At 41.7% G+C, this 22,703-nt stretch overlaps 1 protein-coding gene across 1 annotated transcript in view; it reads left to right on the plus strand.

Moving 5' to 3' along the window:
* znf804a (zinc finger protein 804A) overlaps positions 1–22,703 on the plus strand; it is a 158,875-nt gene that overhangs the window by 117,874 nt on the left and 18,298 nt on the right. The gene's annotated exons all lie outside the window — the stretch shown is intronic.

Consider the following 22,703-nt stretch of genomic DNA (forward strand, 5'->3'; position numbering starts at 1 on the left):
TTTAAAAGGTAGTGGTATTTTTTAATTAATTCAGTACAGAAATGTTTAGACGCCTTAACTTACCCGGTCCCATAGCTCTGCTGTAGGTAGATATCTGACCCACTCTCTCCTGCTGTAGGTAGATATCTGACCCACTCTCTCCTGCTGTAGGTAGATATCTGACCCACTCTCTCCTGCTGTAGGTGGATATCTGACCCTCTCTCTCCTGCTGTAGGTGGATATCTGACCCACTCTCTCCTGCTGTAGGTAGATATCTGACCCACTCTCTCCTGCTGTAGGTGGATATCTGACCCACTCTCTCCTACTGTAGGTAGATATCTGACCCACTCTCTCCTGCTGTAGGTAGATATCTGACCCACTCTCTCCTGCTGTAGGTGGATATCTGACCCACTCTCTCCTGCTGTAGGTAGATATCTGACCCACTCTCTCCTGCTGTAGGAAGGTAGATATCTGACCCTCTCTCTCCTGCTGTAGGTGGATATCTGACCCACTCTCTCATGCTGTAGGTAGATATCTGACCCACTCTCTCCTGCTGTAGGTGGATATCTGACCCACTCTCTCCTGCTGTAGGTAGATATCTGACCCACTCTCTCCTGCTGTAGGTAGGTAGATATCTAAACCTCTCTCTCCTGCTGTAGGTAGATATCTGACCCACTCTCTCCTGCTGTAGGTGGATATCTGACCCACTCTCTCCTGCTGTAGGTGGATATCTGACCCACTCTCTCCTGCTGTAGGTAGATATCTGACCCACTCTCTCCTGCTGTAGGTAGATATCTGACCCACTCTCTCCTGCTGTAGGTAGATATCTGACCCACTCTCTCCTGCTGTTGGACTGGAGTTGTGAAACACTGTTACAAAGGGAGGGAGTGATGAAATAAATGTGTAAAATTGGCCTCATGTAGTGTATATTGTGATATGGCAATATATCGTTAATTGTTTTTGGTATTGTCACAACCCTTGGGTATTTGGGGCGGCAGCGTAGCCTAGTGATTAGAGCGTTGGACTAACAACCGAAAGGTTTCATGTTCAAATCCCTGAGTTGACAAGGTACAAATCTGTCGTTCTGCGCCCTGAACAAGGCGGTTAAACCCACTGTTTCTAGGCCGTCATTGAAAATAAGAATTTGTTCTTTAACTGACTCGTCGAGTTATATAAAGGTTAAATAAAATGTAAAAATCCCTATACATTAGTTCCCAGTCTAACGTAAACCCTATTATTTACATAGAAAAATGATGTAATCATGACAAAATGGCAACAGGTAAGGGATCCGGTCGTAACCTGACAAACCAGCCTACAGATCTTAAATGATAGCACACCACTGTCCCATTTGTAGCAAATCATTATTTACACAGAAGCATTTTATGGATCTGATAAGGATCTGATAACTACGAGGTCTAACAGGAGCTGCAGTTGTAAAATAAAGTGTCTCTCTGCTTCTTGCATTATCTCAGTACAACTAGCAACTGGTGTAGACGATCGTCCACGTCTGACACATGTCTCTGTGTGACGAGAGCAGCTATACTGTCAATGAAAAGGTCTCAACTTCTCCCATTTTGGTCGTCGGGGTTGTTGGAGCCGAGCTTCATCAAGTTAGAAAAAATGTCTTGGTTATCCAACCTTCTGCCATTGATCTCGTCTCCTCTCGTCTCCTCTCGTCTCCTCTCGTCTCCTCTCTTCTCCTCTCTTATCCTCTCTTCTCCTCTCTCTTACTCTCTCCCCCCGCTCCCCCTCTCTCTCTCCAACTCTTCCCTCTCTCCCTCTCTCTTGCTCTCTCTCTCTCTCTCTCATAGTGATTTACCTGTCATGTCTCTAGTCTACCAACAACGAGGAAGAAAAGATTGTGCTCGGCTGTTCCTCCGTAACCTCAGTTGATTGCAGATTATAATTATCACATCGCCCCCCCCTCTTCACAACGGGAGGGCAACAGGAGGAGAATTAGCAGCTGTCAGGAGAAGCCATGTCTCAACTGACTATCTGTCAGTAAGGCTGTCTCTCCTCGTCCCCTCTCCTCTTCCGTTAATCCTTCATGTTACTTATTGACTGTGCTTTGTCTTCACTCACCCAGAGGTAACAACCTAGCTCACCCTGTAGGAAGGTTTAAAGTCAACGACTCATAACGGTCCTATTTAAAAAGCTAATTCATGTATTTAGATTCCTTCATCTGTCCCAAATCCATCAGCATTATTATTATATTATATTATTGAGCCCTGTGCCTAGCAGATGTGCCTGTGTGTGATCCCCCCATTTATCTCCTCTCTTGTCTTAATTCAGCTCTGTGTACTCGAGGCTGTTGACTTCAGAGCCAAGGCCGGAGAACAGAGAATAAAGAGAGTAGAGAGCCCCGACAAAAAGAAAGTGAATATCAATCTGGCTGTAGAAAACTGTCTTTCACACCCAGGAGATGTCCTGGTCCTGAATTACCTAACACAGACAGGAAATGAGTGGAGTCCTGGGTCTAATTTACCTAACACAGACAGGAAATTAGTGGTGTCCTGGGTCTAATTTACCTAACACAGACAGGAAATTAGGGTTGTCCTGGTCCTGATTTACCTAACACAGACAGGAAATGAGTGGTGTCCTGGGTCTAATTTACCTAAAACAGACAGGAAATGAGTGGTCCTGATTTACCTAACACAGACAGGAAATGAGTGGTGTCTGGGTCCTAATTTACCTAACACAGACAGGAAATGAGTGGTGTCCTGGGTCTAATTTACCTAACACAGACAGGAAATGAGTGGTGTGCTGGGTCTAATTTACCTAACACAGACAGGAAATGAGTGGTGTCCTGGGTCTAATTTACCTAACACAGACAGGAAATGAGGGTTGTCCTGGTCCTGATTTACCTAACACAGACAGGAAATGAGTGGTGTCTGGGTCCTAATTTACCTAACACAGACAGGAAATGAGTGGTGTCCTGGGTCTAATTTACCTAACACAGACAGGAAATGAGTGGTCCTGATTTACCTAACACAGACAGGAAATGCGTGTTGTCCTGGTCCTGATTTATCTAACACAGACAGGAAATTAGTGTTTCGTCAGGAGACCTACCTGGGCCCAAACGGCACCAATTCCCTACATCCCAATATGCCCTGGTCAAACGTAGAGTACTATATAGGGTGTAGGTTACCATTTAGGATACATCTCAGGTTCCTGATGTACAAAACACGGACACAGAAGAAGTAGCTGTCACAACCATTAGAGTGACAATGAACCCTGTTACATCCATATATATCTACCCCCCCCCCCCCCCCCCCCCCCCAGTCACAAAACCATTACAATTACCATGAACCATGCAGGCCAGATGAATCACTCACAGATAAAATGATGGATCAATACTGATGACCCAATCCTCTGTGAGACTCCTGACCCCTGATCGACAAAGCAATGAGCAGCATTAAATAGCATAATGATTTTCCACTGCTTTTAATGCTGTGCTGTTTTTTAAAGGCACATCTAAGAACGATCACACTACATTGGGTATTTTAGAAGTTTATAAAAGAAAGTGATTCTGTTTTACTGGCGTGGTACGCGACAAGCCTAAGTCCTTCGTACAGTTGACATTTTCAATATCACTGTGTAATGTTCTTAGGGATTCATCTTTTGCACATGGCTACACATTTCAAGTTGAAGCGGCAAGGCGATTCTGTCACGTTCTGACCTTTAGTTCCTTTGTTTTAGTGTTGGTCAGGGCGTGAGTTGGGGTGGGCAGTCTATGTTTTGTGTTTCTGTGTTTGGTTTCTGTTTCGGCCTAGTGTGGTTCTCAATCAGAGGCAGGTGTCGTTAGTTGTCTCTGATTGAGAATCATACCTGGGTAGCCTGGGTTTTGTGGGTGTTTGCTTCCGTGTCAGTGTTTGTCGCCACACGGTACTGTTTCGGATTCGCTTCATGTTCACGTTTATTGTTTTGTTTTTCATTGTGTTCAGTTTATTGGTTAAAGTAATTATCACGAACACTTGCCACGCTGCATCTTGGTCCGATCCTTACTCCTCTTCAGACGAAGAGGAGATCTGCCGTTACAGATTCATTTAGCTCACTTTGTAAACTGTTTTTATTATTGTCATGAAGAATAAAATGTCAGCCAGTAAATAAGAGAGAAGTTATTTTTTTACCCAGATTGGAAACAAAAAAATGTAACTTTCCAACAAAAAAACGTATGACTAATTATCCTGTTAATTACTGCAATCAAGGAAGTAAAGGAAGCAAGATATCTCACACACGTCGTACTCCAACAGCTAGGAAAACCAATCGTCTCTATAATAAGTATTTTGATCGCATCTCCAAACTATTAAGTTTCTCTCATAATTTGCAAATAAATTCATTCAAAATCCTACAATGTGATTTTCTAGATTTTTTTTTCTCATTTTGTCTGTCATAGTTGAAGTGTACCTATGATGAAAATTACAGGCCTCTCTCATCTTTTTAAGTGAGAGAACTTGCACAATTGGTGGCTGACTAAATACTTTTTTGCCCCACTGTAAATAATGAAGCATTAATAAGATTGTTTTTTTAATTATTTTTTAAATTTATTTTACTCACAGATTATATCAGACTTCTTAACGCTCATAGGCCTATAGTTTTCCTAGGGGATATGTGTAAACAGGCAGGAGACCGGAAAATACGCCCTAATACATTCAATCAAGTAACGTTTGTTTTTCCAATGAGGACTTAACAGTGATTGTCAGAAGTGTGGAGGAGGAGGAGGTGACAAATGCTTCAAATTATCTCTTGCCCTCTAGTTGGAACAACTAGTGCCCAGTCAATGACTGTAGATGGATTCTCTGTATCTCAGCAATTTAGAGGCAACATCTCCGACGTATCCATTCATTTATTTAAACAACCACAAAAAAAATGTTGAACTCAGCATCGAGCTGCTCCATTCCTCTTCCAGGCTTTGTATGTCATCATTAAGTCAGCATCAGCCAGCTTGTCACTCTATAGATGTGGTCCAATGTGCAACACCGAAACAACACCTAATGCATTTGTTCAAAAGCTTGTCGACTCAGTAATAAAATGTTCTACCTGCAGCAGACACACACATGGGTATTGCTGTTCAATGAAACAATATACTGTAACTTCTCTAAAGTCTGAGTTGGGTGTTTCTCAAATGATTGAGTTGGTTGTTTCTCAAACGTCTGTATTGGTTGTTTCTCAAACGTCTGTATTGGTTGTTTCTCTAATGTCTGTATTGGTTGTTTCTCAAATGTCTGTATTGGTTGTTTCTCAAATGTCTGTATTGGTTGGTTCTCAAATGTCTGTATTGGTTGTTTCTCAAATGTTTGGATTTGATTCAATCAGTAACACAATTGGGAATGACCTTTACATTTGAATCGCGTTACAACGCATGGATGAATGGAGGGATGAAATTGAGCGCATGGTTAAAATATCTAACTCTCTTTTGCACAAAATCGGACACTGCAATCCAAAAGGAAAGGTAACTTATGATGATAAACATCTTGATTTATCTAGATCAGTATAAGTCTCCTAGACCTCTAGATCAGTAGTAGTCTCCTAGACCCCTAGTGGTCTCCTAAACCTCTAGATCAGTAGTAGTCTCCTAGTCCTTTAGATCAGTAGTAGTCTCCTAGACCTTTAGATCAGTAGTAGTCTCCTAGACCTTTAGATCAGTAGTAGTCTCCTAGACCTCTAGATCAGTAGTAGTCTCCTAGACCTTTAGATCAGTAGTAGTCTCCTAGACCTCTAGATCAGTAGTAGTCTCCTAGACCTCTAGATCAGTAGTAGTCTCCCAGACCTCTAGATCAGTAGTAGTCTTCTATACCTTTAGATCAGTAGAAGTCTAGACCTAGTCCCCTAGACCTAGACCCTGACTGTTTCAAGTCACAAACGGTTTCAAGTCCCAAACTGTTTCAAGTCCCAAACTGTTTCAAGTCCCTGACTGTTTCAAGTCCCAGACTGTTTCAAGTTCCAGACTGTTTCAAGTCCCAAACTGTTTCAAGTCCCAAACTGTTTCAAGTCCCTGACTGTTTCAAGTTCCTGACTGTTTCAAGTCCCAAACTGTTTCAAGTTCCAGGCTGTTTCAAGTCCCTGACTGTTTCAAGTCCCTGACTGTTTCAAGTCCCAGACTGTTTCAAGTCCCAGACTGTTTCAAGTCCCAAACTGTTTCAAGTCCCTGACTGTTTCAAGTCCCAAACTCTTTCAAGTCCCTGACTGTTTCAAGTCCCAGACTGTTTCCAGTCCCTGAATGTTTCAAGTCCCAGACTGTTTCAAGTCCCAAACTGTTTCAAGTCCCTGAATGTGTCAAGTCCCTGAATGTGTCAAGTCCCTGAATGTGTCAAGTCCCAGACTGTTTCAAGTTCCAGATTGTTTCATGTCACAGACTGTTTCAAGTCCCAAACTGTTTCAAGTCCCTGAATGTTTCAAGTCACTGACTGTTTCAAGTCCCAAACTGTTTCAAGTCCCTGACTGTTTCAAGTCCCAAACTGTTTCAAGTCCCTGACTGTTTCAAGTCCCAGACTGTTTACAGTCCCTGAATGTTTCATGTCACAGACTGTTTCAAGTCCCAAACTGTTTCAAGTCCCTGAATGTTTCAAGTCACTGACTGTTTCAAGTCCCAAACTGTTTCAAGTCCCTGACTGTTTCAAGTCCCAAACTGTTTCAAGTCCGTGACTGTTTCAAGTCCCAGACTGTTTCAAGTCCCTGACTGTTTCAAGTCCCAAACTGTTTCAAGTTCCAGACTGTTTCAAGTCCCTGACTGTTTCAAGTCCCAGACTGTTTCAAGTTCCAGACTGTTTCAAGTCCCAAACTGTTTCAAGTCCCAAACTGTTTCAAGTCCCTGACTGTTTCAAGTTCCAGACTGTTTCAAGTCCCAAACTGTTTCAAGTTCCAGACTGTTTCAAGTCCCTGACTGTTTCAAGTCCCTGACTGTTTCAAGTCCCTGACTGTTTCAAGTCCCAGACTGTTTCAAGTCCCAGACTGTTTCAAGTCCCAAACTGTTTCAAGTCCCTGACTGTTTCAAGTCCCAAACTGTTTCAAGTCCCTGACTGTTTCAAGTCCCAGACTGTTTCCAGTCCCTGAATGTTTCAAGTCCCAGACTGTTTCAAGTCCCAAACTGTTTCAAGTCCCTGAATGTGTCAAGTCCCTGAATGTGTCAAGTCCCTGAATGTGTCAAGTCCCAGACTGTTTCAAGTTCTAGATTGTTTCATGTCACAGACTGTTTCAAGTCCCAAACTGTTTCAAGTCCCTGAATATTTCAAGTCCCTGACTGTTTCAAGTCCCAAACTGTTTCAAGTCCCTGACTGTTTCAAGTCCCAGACTGTTTACAGTCCCTGAATGTTTCAAGTCCCAGACTGTTTCAAGTCCCAAACTGTTTCAAGTCCCTGAATGTGTCAAGTCCCTGAATGTGTCAAGTCCCTGAATGTGTCAAGTCCCAGACTGTTTCATGTCACAGACTGTTTCAAGTCCTAAACTGTTTCAAGTCCCTGAATGTTTCAAATCACTGACTGTTTCAAGTCCCAGACTGTTTCAAGTCACAGACTGTTTCAAGTCACAGATTGTTTCATGTCACAGACTGTTTCAAGTCCCAAACTGTTTCAAGTTCCAGACTGTTTCAAGTCACAGACTGTTTCAAGTCACAGATTGTTTCATGTCACAGACTGTTTCAAGTTCCAGACTGCTTCAAGTTCCAGACTGTTTCAAGTCACAGACTGTTTCAAGTCACAAACTGTTTCAAGTCACAGATTGTTTCATGTCACAGACTGTTTCAAGTCCCAAACTGTTTCAAGTTCCAGACTGTTTCAAGTCACAGACTGTTTCAAGTCCCTGAATGTTTCAAGTCACTGACTGTTTCATAGGTAATGAAAACACAAACACTTGGAACTTGGTGGAACTTTCTTCTAGATTTCTACATCTCCCATGTCTACATGCTGTCTATATGTATTAGCGATGACAACTCACTCATGCAAAGTCAAACAGCAGCTACTTGTTTGGAGCTTCAAAATGTAGTTATCCGTCTCCCTTTGGCACTTCTACCAAATAGTTGAACAACATACCTGAGTTTATAATAGCATTTTCTGAATACAATTTGCAACGCTAATAATTTAAGTTATCTATTTCCTGCTAAATTATGCAAGCATCTCTGAAAGTATAATAGTTTAGAAATAAATTATATTTCTATTTTCCTTGGGCAATATGTCATTTTAAGGGGGTTCTAGATTTATTCACAAATGAATAAATATGAACTCTCCAGAACTTTATTCATTTTCATAATATTATAATATTATGTTTATTTGAATTCCACACCCCCAAACCCAACCCCCAACCCCCACCCCACCCCCCCCCCCCCCCCCCCCCCACCCCCCCACCCCCCCACCCCCCACCCCCCACCCCCCCCCCGCCCTCCACCTTTTCTGTGGAAAAACATCAATCAAAACAGAGATTGACTTTCGAAAACAAATCTATTCCATCAGTGTGTTGTGATGCACCTTAACACAGGGTTGCGTTGTCTTTTACACTCCCACCCTTTTCCAAACCCCTTTGTGATCCTCTGGTTTCCTCGACCTTGAGTAGAGGTCACCCATCAATGTCAGTGACAACAAGTGTGACGGTCAAACAAGAGCGATGGCCTATGTAGGCAAGACCATAGCGTTATCTCACTCCCGGTTGGCTACACCACATGGAGGTACTAATATCGAATGTCATACTTCGTGTTACATTGCAGCGAAGTTGTTCTTGTGTACTCTATTCTTCTTCCGACAGTAAGTGTGCTGCTATTTATACAGTTCTAGTCTGCAAGGATGCAGCCCCTGTGTGGCAGCTCTGTTGGGATTTGTTTCACGACACCCCATAATCCTCTGGTTTATAAATACTCCGTCATTTGATGTTCTAATGTAATGCCTGATTGGAAATAACTCAAACAAAATTAAACAAAAGAGGCGAATGTTTCAAAACGGTAGCTAAATGTATTCATTTTCACACGGCGTCAGCTTTAGTCAATGAGACAGGGTTAAACAGCGTGAGATTATGTTCCATATTAGTCCATGTCTGGGGCCTCTCTGTGCTCTGAGCTCAGGGGAATAATACAATTACCTTGATTAGTAATAATACACTTCTCTCAGAGGGAGGGAGAAAGGGTCTGGAGCTGTGCAGTGTCCTGTGGGTTAGCGTTAGCCTCTGCAGAGGGAAAAATCATGCCGTGTGGGTTAGCATTAGCCTTTGCAGAGGGGAAAATCATGCTGTGTGGGTTAGCGTTAGCCTTTGCAGAGGGAAAAATCATGCTGTGTGGGTTAGCATTAGCCTTTGCAGAGGGACAAATCATGCCGTGTGGGTTAGCATTAGCCTCTGCAGAGGGAAAAATCATGCCGTGTGGGTTAGCGTTAGCCTCTGCAGAGGTAAAAATCATGCCGTGTGGGTTAGCGTTAGCCTCTGCAGAGGAAAAATCATACCGTGTGGGTTAGCGTTAGCCTCTGCAGAGGGAAAATCATGCTGTGTTAGCCTAGCGCTGTGCGGAGAGAGCAGGGACAAACCCATCACACGAACCTCCATATCTAAACTGACAGATAAAGCTGTCACACTACCAGACGTCTGATCTTTCTACAGACAAAGTGTGAAAACCCTGACAGATGAACGCTGTATGTTCTTTATAGCTTCCTGTTACTGTTCTCTTCCCTGCACATATCAGACAACAATGGTATGGAATGTTCTCTTTTCCTTCACATATCAGACAACAATGGTATGGAATGTTCTCTTCCCTGCACATATCAGACAACAATGGTATGGAATGTTCTCTTTTCCTTCACATATCAGACAACAATGGTATGGAATGTTCTCTTCCCTGCACATATCAGACAACAATGGTATGGAATGTTCTCTTTTCCTTCACATATCAGACAACAATGGTATGGAATGTTCTCTTCCCTGCACATATCAGACAACAATGGTATGGAATGTTCTCTTCCCTGCACATATATGACAACAATGGTATGGAATGTTCTCTTCCCTGCACATATCAGACAACAATGGTATGGAATGTTCTCTTCCCTGCACATATCAGACAACAATGGTATGGAATGTTCTCTTCCCTGCACATATCAGACAACAATGGTATGGAATGTTCTCTTCCCTGCACATATCAGACAACAATGGTATGGAATGTTCTCTTTTCCTGCTATTGAGGCAGACTGAAAACCCTTTAGAGTGGCTGACAGGCGGCTGCTATAAAGCTGTGTTCTCCTTTCCTGCTACAGAGGTACCATTTGAGTCCAAACCCTCTGTGTTCTGCAGTTTAGTTCCTGGGGGAGTGAAGGGGGACCTTTTCTGAGGCTACCACTGCCAGACCAGTGCGGCGTAACTAGCTAGATCTCTAATTTATTCCCCGACAGTGATTAGATCTATCATTTATTCCCCGACAGTGATTAGATCTATCATTTATTCCCGACAGTGATTAGATCTATAATTTATTCCCCGACAGTGATTAGATCTATCATTTATTACCCGACAGTGATTAGATCTATCATTTATTCCCCGACAGTGATTAGATCTATAATTTATTCCCCGACAGTGATTAGATCTATAATTTATTCCCTGACAGTGATTAGATCTATAATTTATTCCCGACAGTGATTAGATCTATAATTTATTCCCCGACAGTGATTAGATCTATAATTTATTCCCCGACAGTGATTAGATCTATCATTTATTCCCCGACAGTGATTAGATCTATCATTTGTTCCCCGACAGTGATTAGATCTATAATTTATTCCCCGACAGTGATTAGATCTATAATTTATTCCCCGACAGTGATTAGATCTATCATTTATTCCCCGACAGTGATTAGATCTATCATTTATTCCCCGACAGTGATTAGATCTATCATTTATTCCCCGACAGTGATTAGATCTATAATTTATTCCCCGACAGTGATTAGATCTAAAATTTATTCCCCGACAGTGATTAGATCTATCATTTATTCCCCGACAGTGATTAGATCTATCATTTATTCCCCGACAGTGATTAGATCTATCATTTATTCCCCGACAGTGATTAGATCTATCATTTATTCCCCGACAGTGATTAGATCTATCATTTATTCCCCGACAGTGATTAGATCTATCATTTATTCCCCGACAGTGATTAGATCTATCATTTATTCCCCGACAGTGATTAGATCTATCATTTATTCCCCGACAGTGATTAGATCTATCATTTATTCCCCGACAGTGATTAGATCTATCATTTATTCCCCGACAGTGATTAGATCTATCATTTATTCCCCGACAGTGATTAGATCTATCATTTATTCCCCGACAGTGATTAGATCTATAATTTATTCCCCGACAGTGATTAGATCTATCATTTATTCCCCGACAGTGATTAGATCTATCATTTATTCCCCGACAGTGATTAGATCTATCATTTATTCCCCGACAGTGATTAGATCTATCATTTATTCCCGACAGTGATTAGATCTATAATTTATTCCCCGACAGTGATTAGATCTATAATTTATTCCCCGACAGTGATTAGATCTATCATTTATTCCCTGACAGTGATTAGATCTATAATTTATTCCCTGACAGTGATTAGATCTATCATTTATTCCCTGACAGTGATTAGATCTATAATTTATTCCCCGACAGTGATTAGATCTATCATTTATTCCCCGACAGTGATTAGATCTATCATTTATTCCCGACAGTGATTAGATCTATAATTTATTCCCCGACAGTGATTAGATCTATAATTTATTCCCCGACAGTGATTAGATCTATCATTTATTCCCTGACAGTGATTAGATCTATAATTTATTCCCTGACAGTGATTAGATCTATCATTTATTCCCTGACAGTGATTAGATCTATAATTTATTCCCCGACAGTGATTAGATCTATCATTTATTCCCCGACAGTGATTAGATCTATCATTTATTCCCGACAGTGATTAGATCTATCATTTATTCCCTGACAGTGATTAGATCTATAATTTATTCCCCGACAGTGATTAGATCTATAATTTATTCCCTGACAGTGATTAGATCTATAATTTATTCCCCGACAGTGATTAGATCTATAATTTATTCCCCGACAGTGATTAGATCTATAATTTATTCCCCGACAGTGATTAGATCTATAATTTATTCCCCGACAGTGATTAGATCTATCATTTATTCCCCGACAGTGATTAGATCTATCATTTATTCCCCGACAGTGATTAGATCTATCATTTATTCCCCGACAGTGATTAGATCTATCATTTATTCCCCGACAGTGATTAGATCTATCATTTATTCCCCGACAGTGATTAGATCTATCATTTATTCCCCGACAGTGATTAGATCTGTCATTTATTCCCCAACAGTGATTAGATCTATAATTTATTCCCCGACAGTGATTAGATCTATAATTTATTCCCCGACAGTGATTAGATCTATAATTTATTCCCCCACAGTGATTAGATCTATAATTTATTCCCCGACAGTGATTAGATCTATCATTTATTCCCCGACAGTGATTAGATCTATCATTTATTCTCCGACAGTGATTAGATCTATAATTTATTCCCCGACAGTGATTAGATCTATCATTTATTCCCCGACAGTGATTAGATCTATAATTTATTCCCCAACAGTGATTAGATCTATAATTTATTCCCCGACAGTGATTAGATCTATAATTTATTCCCCGACAGTGATTAGATCTATCATTTATTCCCCGACAGTGATTAGATCTATAATTTATTCCCCGACAGTGATTAGATCTATAATTTATTCCCCGACAGTGATTAGATCTATCATTTATTCCCCGACAGTGATTAGATCTATAATTTATTCCCCAACAGTGATTAGATCTATCATTTATTCCCCGACGGTGATTAGATATATCTGCAGTGTAAATGACTTCACAGCTTCACTCTACTTTCTCAGCCACCATTTTTGTTGTTGTTGTTTCATTGCCTAAACTCTGTTCTCCCCTCCACTCCCCACACGTTAGAAAGATACAGTAGATTGAGGTTAATAAAATCCTCATTAAAGATTTACTGATGACTTTGCCTTTTTGAACTATTGAATCAACTTCATATCAGGGAAGGGCATGTTTCCCACTAGATTTTTTTATTTAAAACTGATTACAACACTTCAATCCCCATATCAATTCCAAACAAATGTTATTCGTCACATGCTTTTTATTTGACAACAGGTGTACTGTATATTTAGGGCGGCAGGTAGCCTAGTGGTTAGAGCGTTGGGGCGGCAGGAAGCCTAGTGGTCAGAGTATTGGGCCAGTAACCAAAAGGTTACTGGATCGAATCCCCCAAGCTGAGAAGGTAATGTGCCCCTGAACAAGGCAGTTAACCCACTGTTCCTAGACCAGTTAACCCTGTTCCCCGGTAGGCCGTCATTGTAAATAAGAATTTGTTCTTAACTGACTTACCTAGTTAAATAGAAATAAAAATACCATTAAACTTTGAGAGTCTATTGTTTAAACTAATTAACATAATACAAAACAGAACCATCTAAATCTGTCCGTTTAAACTAGAGATATCTGTTATTTTGCATGGGCTGCATCTCAATCAGGTAAACCATGTGTTTGATACCATTCCACTAATTCCGCTCCAGCCTTTAGGAGAAGCCCATCTTCTACAATTAAGGTGCCGCCAAACTCCTCAATCCATACCTATCGGCCGGAACGGTTCAATCTAATAACTGATATGACTCTGGAAAGAAGGGACTCTCACAAACACGATGGTGTTCTCTATATTGTGCTCTACGACCCCCACGAGCCCCATGCGACTCATCTGAAGTTGGTACCATCGACATTTGAAGCAATTTCCATACTAGGCAAACAAATTTGAAGAAGACAATGCTCTGATTATTGTCTGAACGCGCCCAACCACAGGAGGCTTGTGGTACCTTAACTGGGGAGGACGGGATTATAGTAATGTCTAGAACGGAATGAATGGAATGGTATCACGAATGCACGAATTGTTGAAAGTCAAATGTTTGTTGCAGGACGTTTAGTATAACTGGCTAGAGTCTATGTTTCATTTTACTGATTTGTTTTACAGTTATTCTGCCTGTAAATCATTATCTCTGACTTGGATTCTGTTACTGTGTAAATCATTATCTCTGACTTGGATTCTGTTATTCTGCCTGTAAATCATTATCTCTGACTTGGACTCTGTTATTCTGCCTGTAAATCATTATCTCTGACTTGGATTCTGTTATTCTGCCTGTAAATCATTATCTCTGACTTGGATTCTGTTATTCTGCCTGTAAATCATTATCTCTGACTTGGATTCTGTTATTCTGCCTGTAAATCATTATCTCTGACTTGGATTCTGTTACTTTGCCTGTAAATCATTATCTCTGACTTGGATTCTGTTACTTTGCCTGTAAATCATTATCTCTGACTTGGATTCTGTTACTTTGCCTGTAAATCATTATCTCTGACTTGGATTCTGTTACTTTGCCTGTAAATCATTATCTCTGACTTGGATTCTGTTACTTTGCCTGTAAATCACTATCTCTGACTTGGATTCTGTTACTTTGCCTGTAAATCATTATCTCTGACTTGGATTCTGTTACTTTGCCTGTAAATCATTATCTCTGACTTGGATTCTGTTACTTTGCCTGTAAATCACTATCTCTGACTTGGATTCTGTTACTTTGCCTGTAAATCATTATCTCTGACTTGGATTCTGTTACTTTGCCTGTAAATCATTATCTCTGACTTGGATTCTGTTACTTTGCCTGTAAATCATTATCTCTGACTTGGATTCTGTTACTTTGCATGTAAATCGTTATCTCTGACATGGATTCTGTTACTTTGCCTGTAAATCATTATCTCTGACTTGGATTCTGTTACTTTGCCTGTAAATCATTATCTCTGACTTGGATTCTGTTACTTTGCATGTAAATCGTTATCTCTGACTTGGATTCTGTTACTTTGCCTGTAAATCATTATCTCTGACATGGATTCTGTTATTCTGCCTGTAAATCATTATCTCTGACATGGATTCTGTTGCTGTGTAAATCATTATCTCTGACATGGATTCTGTTGCTGTGTAAATCATTATCCCTGACATGGATTCTGTTGCTGTGTAAATCATTATCTCTGACATGGATTCTGTTGCTGTGTAAATCATTATCTCTGACATGAATTCTGTTGCTGTGTAAATCATTATCTCTGACATGAATTCTGTTGCTGTGTAAATCATTATCTCTGACATGAATTCCGTTGCTGTGTAAATCATTATCTCTGACATGAATTCTGTTGCTGTGTAAATCATTATCTCTGACATGGATTCTGTTGCTGTGTAAATCATTATCTCTGACATGAATTTCGTTGCTGTGTAAATCATTATCTCTGACATGGATTCTGTTGCTGTGTAAATCATTATCTCTGACATGGATTCTGTTGCTATGTAAATCATTATCTCTGACATGGATTCTGTTGCTGTGTAAATCATTATCTCTGACATGGATTCTGTTATTCTGCCTGTAAATCATTATCTCTGACATGGATTCTGTTGCTGTGTAAATCATTATCTCTGACATGGATTCTGTTGCTGTGTAAATCATTATCTCTGAAATGGATACTTTCGCAATGTTTTCTTCTTATTGGAGGCTTCTCCCGTTCAGAGGGAAAATTTAGCATTTTGTGCAGGAGCTGTATTTACAACGGTCTCTTCCAGGACAATGTGGACCAACCAGTGTGGACCAACCGGTGTGGACCAACCGGTGTGGACCAACCAGTGTGGACCAACCGGTGTGGACCAACCAGTGTGGACCAACCGGCGTGGACCAACCAATGTGGACCAACCAATGTGGACCAACCAATGTGGACCAACCAGTGTGGACCAACCAGTGTGGACCAACCAATGTGGACCAACCAGTGTGGACCAACCGGCGTGGACCAACCAATGTGGACCAACCAATGTGGACCAACCAGTGTGGACCAACCAATGTGGACCAACCAGTGTGGACCAACCAGTGTGGACCAACCAGTGTGGACCAACCAATGTGGACCAACCGGTGTGGACCAACTGGTGTGGACCAACCGGTGTGGACCAACCAATGTGGACCAACCGGCGTGGACCAACCAATGTGGACCAACCAATGTGGATCAACCAATGTTGACCAACCAGTGTGGACCAACCAGTGTGGACCAACCAATGTGGACCAACCGGTGTGGACCAACCGGTGTGGACCAACCAATGTGGACCAACCAGTGTGGACCAACCAGTGTGGACCAACCGGACTTCTGATGCAACACATGTTTGCTGGCAGAGGACCGTAGGGAAAGAAGTGGCTACTCTTATTAACAAACAGATTAATAACTTGCACAATCTCCTGAGGAATGCACACCGCCTGTCTTCTCCTTCTCTACTTCACAGGATGCCGTTCCGATGTGTTGAGAATATCACCGCCATGTCAACTCTGATTGACTGAATGGCCAATGTTTTCCGGTGACCTTTCCCCAAAGAAGTTTCCGCCCTGGAAAATGGAGTAGGACCATCACTTCTGACTCGTTTAGTGGATCATGCTGTCACCCTTCCTGCTGCCCAACCGTAGGCCAAGTGGAGGGAAGCGGCCTGTGGCGAGTGGGGGCTTCTTTGGCATTGGGAAGCAACGACACAAATCCAGTTGTCAAACAGCTTCGCCCCCTCCTGGTTTCGGAGTTTCCAGCGCTATCGTCCCCTTTCCTGACTCCTTCCTTGCCGGGATTTGCCTCTAGGGTGCCTGACGCGTGGGCTCCTCCATCAGCCACAATGGGTTTTGCGGCCGGTACTCGTTAACATAACAACATAATAATACAAAAATATCCATGTTACATGTTATTGATGCAGACCGGTACTAGTAACCTAACCAAATAATCCATAATATATATATCCAGGTTCCTTGTTATTGATACAGACCGGTACTAGTAACCTAACCAAATAATCCATAATATATATATCCAGGTTCCATGTTATTGATGCAGACCGGTACCCGTAATCTAACCAAATAATCCATAATATATATATCCAGGTTCCATGTTATTGATGCAGACCGGTACCCGTAACCTAACCAAATAATCCATAATATATATATCCAGGTTCCTTGTTATTGATACAGACCGGTACTAGTAACCTAACCAAATAATCCATAATATATATATCCAGGTTCCATGTTATTGATGCAGACCGGTACCCGTAACCTAACCAAATAATCCATAATATATATATCCAGGTTCCTTGTTATTGATGCAGACCGGTACCCGTAACCTAACCAAATAATCCATAATATATATATCCATGTTACATGTTATTGATGCAGACCGGTACCCGTAACCTAACCAAATAATCCATAATATATATATCCAGGTTCCATGTTATTGATGCAGACCGGTACCCGTAACCTAACCAAATAATCCATAATATATATATCCATGTTACATGTTATTGATGCAGACCGGTACCCGTAACCTAACCAAATAATCCATAATATATATATCCAGGTTCCATGTTATTGATGCAGACCGGTACCCGTAACCTAACCAAATAATCCATAATATATATATCCATGTTACATGTTATTGATGCAGACCGGTACCCGTAACCTAACCAAATAATCCATAATATATATATCCAGATTCCTTGTTATTGATACAGGGTGGGACTTCTCGACAAAAGCAATGTGTCTACTTCCACACCTCATTCAAAGGCAGGGGCGGCAGGGTAGCCTAGTGGTTAGAGCGTTGGACTAGTAACCGGAAGGTTGCAAGTTCAAATCCCCGAGCTGACTAGGTACAAATCTGTCGTTCTGCCCCTGATCAGGCAGTTAACCCGCTGTTCCTAGGCCGTCATTGTAAATAAGAATTTGTTCTTAACTGACTTGCCTAGTCAAATGACATTTTCTGTCTTTCCCGTTCACCCTCTGAATGGCACATGTCTCAGGTGTCTCTACCTTCATTAAACTAGGTGAAAGGGGAGGAGACGGGTTAAAGAAGGATCTTTAACCCGTCTCCTCCCCTTTCATCTACACTGATTGATGTGGATTTAACAGGTGACATCAATAAGGGATCATATCTTTTCACCTGGATTCACCTGGTCAGCCTATGTCATGGAAAGAGCAGGTGTTCTTAATGTCTAGTCAAATGACATTTTCTGTCTTTCCCGTTCACCCTCTGAATGGCACACATCCATGTCTCAGGTGTCTCTACCTTCATTAAACTAGGTGAAAGGGGAGGAGACGGGTTAAAGAAGGATCTTTAACCCGTCTCCTCCCCTTTCATCTACACTGATTGATGTGGATTTAACAGGTGACATCAATAAGGGATCATATCTTTTCACCTGGATTCACCTGGTCAGTCTATGTCATGGAAAGAGCAGGTGTTCTTAATGTTTTGTACACTCAGTATGTATCCAGGTAACACGTTACTGTTATAGGCCGGTACTTGTAACCTAACCGAGGAATCCAATGTATTCAGGTTACTTCTTATTGAATGCCTTTGATGCAATGCTAGTTCATTTCCCACATTTACACCACCTATCCATTAGGAGCAATAGCCTGGTAATAGTTTAACAGTTTATCTCTGCGTGAGCCGTGTCAATCAGGATCACTTGTTTGGTGGTCTGATATAATACCTAGTGCATGCAGGGCATTTTCACAGCTTACCGGCTCTTTTGGATGCTTGGTGCGCTCACACACACACAGAGAGACACACACACAGAGACACACACACACACACACCCCATTACATCTCTCTGGGTCTGTAATGGGCTGTGATATCAGCGTAAAGTGGTAAGGTCCATGTCAGAACTAACCCCACACAATAGCCTGAGTGGGTTCTCTCCCCGTTAATGACAATATTATCGCACAGCAATTTGAGGCACTTTGGCTCCCCCCGAACTGATTGAGGAGGGGTTATAGAACCACGAAGCCTCTTCAGTTCAGATATGAGCCAACTGGACAACATAGGCAGGATGAGAAGTGACAGTTTAAAAGCAGAGGGTTTGAATCTGAACACAAGGCGTGTGTCCCAAATACAGTAACCCGTTGTAGGGCTCTTGTTACAAGTAAGCGCATTGTGCACAGGGAACAGGGAGCCAATTTGGACACAAGACCCATGGCTATCCAACGAAAGTTCAGCTCGAGGTTAAACTGGTTCAGCTGTTTGATGTTGAATCGTATCCCTGTGTGAAAACGCACCATTGAATTACATGTCAGGAAATAAAATCATGAGAAGCCCTATTGTCCACTGGGTGTTCAGGTTTTTAGTTTATTTTCTATTTCGCCGAGGTGAGATTTCATCCTTTGAGGAGGATCTAATGCAAAAAAGGCTTCATTTTTTTCGATGGTGATTTTTCACATCGGCACTGAGAATGAGATCTAGTGTAAATAGATTAAAATCATGAACGGTGTTACTTTCTTCTTCTGTTGCCACGGGGATGTTTGAACAGGACCCCTTTTGGGGATAGGAGGTTTAATACATATCTCTATCCAACAGAGCTTTCAATGGACGACTTTCCATATATCCTGAGAGTGAAATAAATGAGATTTGAAATATGATCTGTACCCTAGTGAAAGTAGTCTCATCCCCCCTCCATTTAGCTGTAAATCAATATTTAATACGCAATAATAAAATGAGAAAATGAGGATCTATATGAATTCAGGGGTTTTCAAGGAGCATTGTATTGAAGGACCACAAACATCCCTCGCTACAAATTATGCAAATAAATCAAGAGGACGTGAATAATGTGTCTGTTATTAAATCTGTGGGTAAATAACATGCATCATAGTGTCATCTGTTTCTGTCTGAATTAAGCATCTGGTATAGCGTAGTAGAATAATATTGTCTCACCTAGAACACACCAATCACAGACATGTTGTCTTACCTAGAACACACCAATCACAGACATGTTGTCTCAGACCACACCAATCACATACATGTTGTCTCAGACCACACCAATCACAGACATGTTGTCTCAGACCACACCAATCACAGACATGTTGTCTCAGACCACACCAATCACAGACATGTTGTCTCAGACCACACCAATCACAGACATGTTGTCTCAGACCACACCAATCACAGACATGTTGTCTCAGACCACACCAATCACAAACATGCTGTCTTACCTAGAACACACCAATCACAGACATGTTGTCCCAGACCACACCAATCACAGACATGTTGTCTCTGACCACACCAATCACAGACATGTTTTCTCAGACCACACCAATCACAGACATGTTGTCTTACCTAGAACACACCAATCACAGACATGTTGTTTCAGACCACACCAATCACAGACATGTTGTCTCAGACCACACCAATCACAGACATGTTGTCTCAGACCACACCAATCACAGACATGTTTTCTCAGACCACACCAATCACAGACATGTTGTCCCAGACCACACCAATCACAGACATGTTGTCTGCATGCATTACAAGACTGCTGGGGGGGGGGGGTAGGCCATGTAAACGAGCATGTTCAGTGTTGTCAACAGTGTATATACTACAGAGAAACAGTGTATATGAGGTATGCTACAGGGAAACAGTGTATATGATGTATGCTACAGGGAAACAGTGTATATGAGGTATGCTACAGGGAAACAGTCTATATGAGTTATGCTACAGGGAAACAGTGTATATGAGGTATGCTACAGGGAAACAGTCTTTATGAGGTATGCTACAGGGAAACAGTGTATATGAGGTATGCTACAGGGAAACAGTCTATATGAGTTATGCTACAGGGAAACAGTGTATATGAGGTATGCTACAGGGAAACAGTCTTTATGAGGTATGCTACAAGAAAACAGTGTATATGAGGTATGTTGCTATATTTTTGGGATATTGACACTGTACATAGCCCATTTTTTTCTTAGCACACTTCAACCTACCCCCCCAACACAGAACCCAAACCGGCTGCACACGTTTATTTTGTCCCCCGACACCAAACGCGATCACAACACGCAGGTTAAAATATCCAAACAAACTCTGAACCAATTATATGAATTTGTGGACAGGTCGAAAAGCATTAAACATTTATGGCAATTTAGCTAGCTAGCTTGCTGTTGGTAGCTAATTTGTCCTGAAAAAATGTAGTTGTTATTTTACCTGAAATGCACAAGGTCCTCTACTCTGACAATTAATCCACACATAAAACTGTCTACCGAATCGTTTCTAGTCATCTCTCTTCCTTCCAAGCTTTTCTTCTCTTGACTTTATATTGTGATTGGCAACTTTCATAAATTAGGTGCATTACCGATACTGGCCTTGTTCGTCTTTCAGTCACCCACGTGGGTATAACCAATGAGGAGATGGCACGTGGGTACCTGCTTCTATAAACCAATTAGGAGATGGGAGAGGCAGGACTTGCAGCGCGATCTGCGTCAGAAATAGAACTGATTTACTGCCCTTGGCAATGCAGACTCTCGTTGGCGTGTGCGAACAGTGTTTGTGCAAATATTGAATAACATAGATTTCTAAATTTATTTTGCAATGCTCTCGCACGCGTCACAAGCGGTGTGGTCAGCCTGTAAGGGGTAGAACACTGGAGGCCACTGGGTCTGAATTTAATATGGAATGCTTTTGGATGCAGATTGTCTCTGAGATGTTGTCCATTCCTCTCCACCCCTAAAATATCAGAGAGTCTTAAGACCTTCCCAATGGGTTGTCGAAATGAAGTCATTACAATCAACTGCTTACTATTTACTTGTAATGGCATCACTTCAACCTGTTCCGCTGAGTTGATATAGACTTTGATCCCATCCCTGACACTGAGGTGATATAGAGATAGGTCCCATCCTTGACACCGAGGAGATATAGAGTTAGATCCCATCCTTGACACCGAGGAGATATAGAGTTAGATCCCATCCCTGACACTGAGGTGATATAGAGACAGATCCCATCCCTGACACAGAGGTGATATAGAGTTAGATCCCATCCCTGACACTGAGGTGATATAGAGATAGGTCCCATCCTTGACACCGAGGAGATATAGAGTTAGATCCCATCCCTGACACAGAGGTGATATAGAGATAGATCCCATCCCTGACACTGAGGTGATATAGAGACAGATCCCATCCTTGACACCGAGGTGATATAGAGTTAGATCCCATCCCTGACACAGAGGTGATATAGAGTTAGATCCCATCCCTGACACTGAGGTGATATAGAGATAGATCCCATCCCTGACACCGAGGTGATATAGAGATAGATCCCATCCTTGACACTGAGGAGATATAGAGTTAGATCCCATCCTTGACACAGAGGTGATATAGAGTTAGATCCCATCCCTGACACTGAGGTGATATAGAGATAGATCCCATCCCTGACACCGAGGTGATATAGAGATAGATCCCATCCCTGACACTGAGGTGATATAGAGATAGATCCCATCCCTGACACCGAGGTGATATAGAGATAGATCCCATCCTTGACACTGAGGTGATATAGAGATAGATCCCATCCCTGACACCGAGGTGATATAGAGATAGATCCCATCCTTGACACTGAGGTGATATAGAGTTAGATCCCATCCCTGACACAGAGGTGATATAGAGTTAGATCCCATCCCTGACACTGAGGTGATATAGAGATAGATCCCATCCCTGACACTGAGGTGATATAGAGATAGATCCCATCCTTGACACTGAGGTGATATAGAGTTAGATCCCATCCTTGACACCGAGGAGATATAGAGTTAGATCCCATCCTTGACACCGAGGAGATATAGAGTTAGATCCCATCCTTGACACCGAG

This window comes from Oncorhynchus mykiss, chromosome 3, assembly GCF_013265735.2.
Source record: "Oncorhynchus mykiss isolate Arlee chromosome 3, USDA_OmykA_1.1, whole genome shotgun sequence".
In the NCBI taxonomy this organism is placed as follows: domain Eukaryota; kingdom Metazoa; phylum Chordata; class Actinopteri; order Salmoniformes; family Salmonidae; genus Oncorhynchus; species Oncorhynchus mykiss.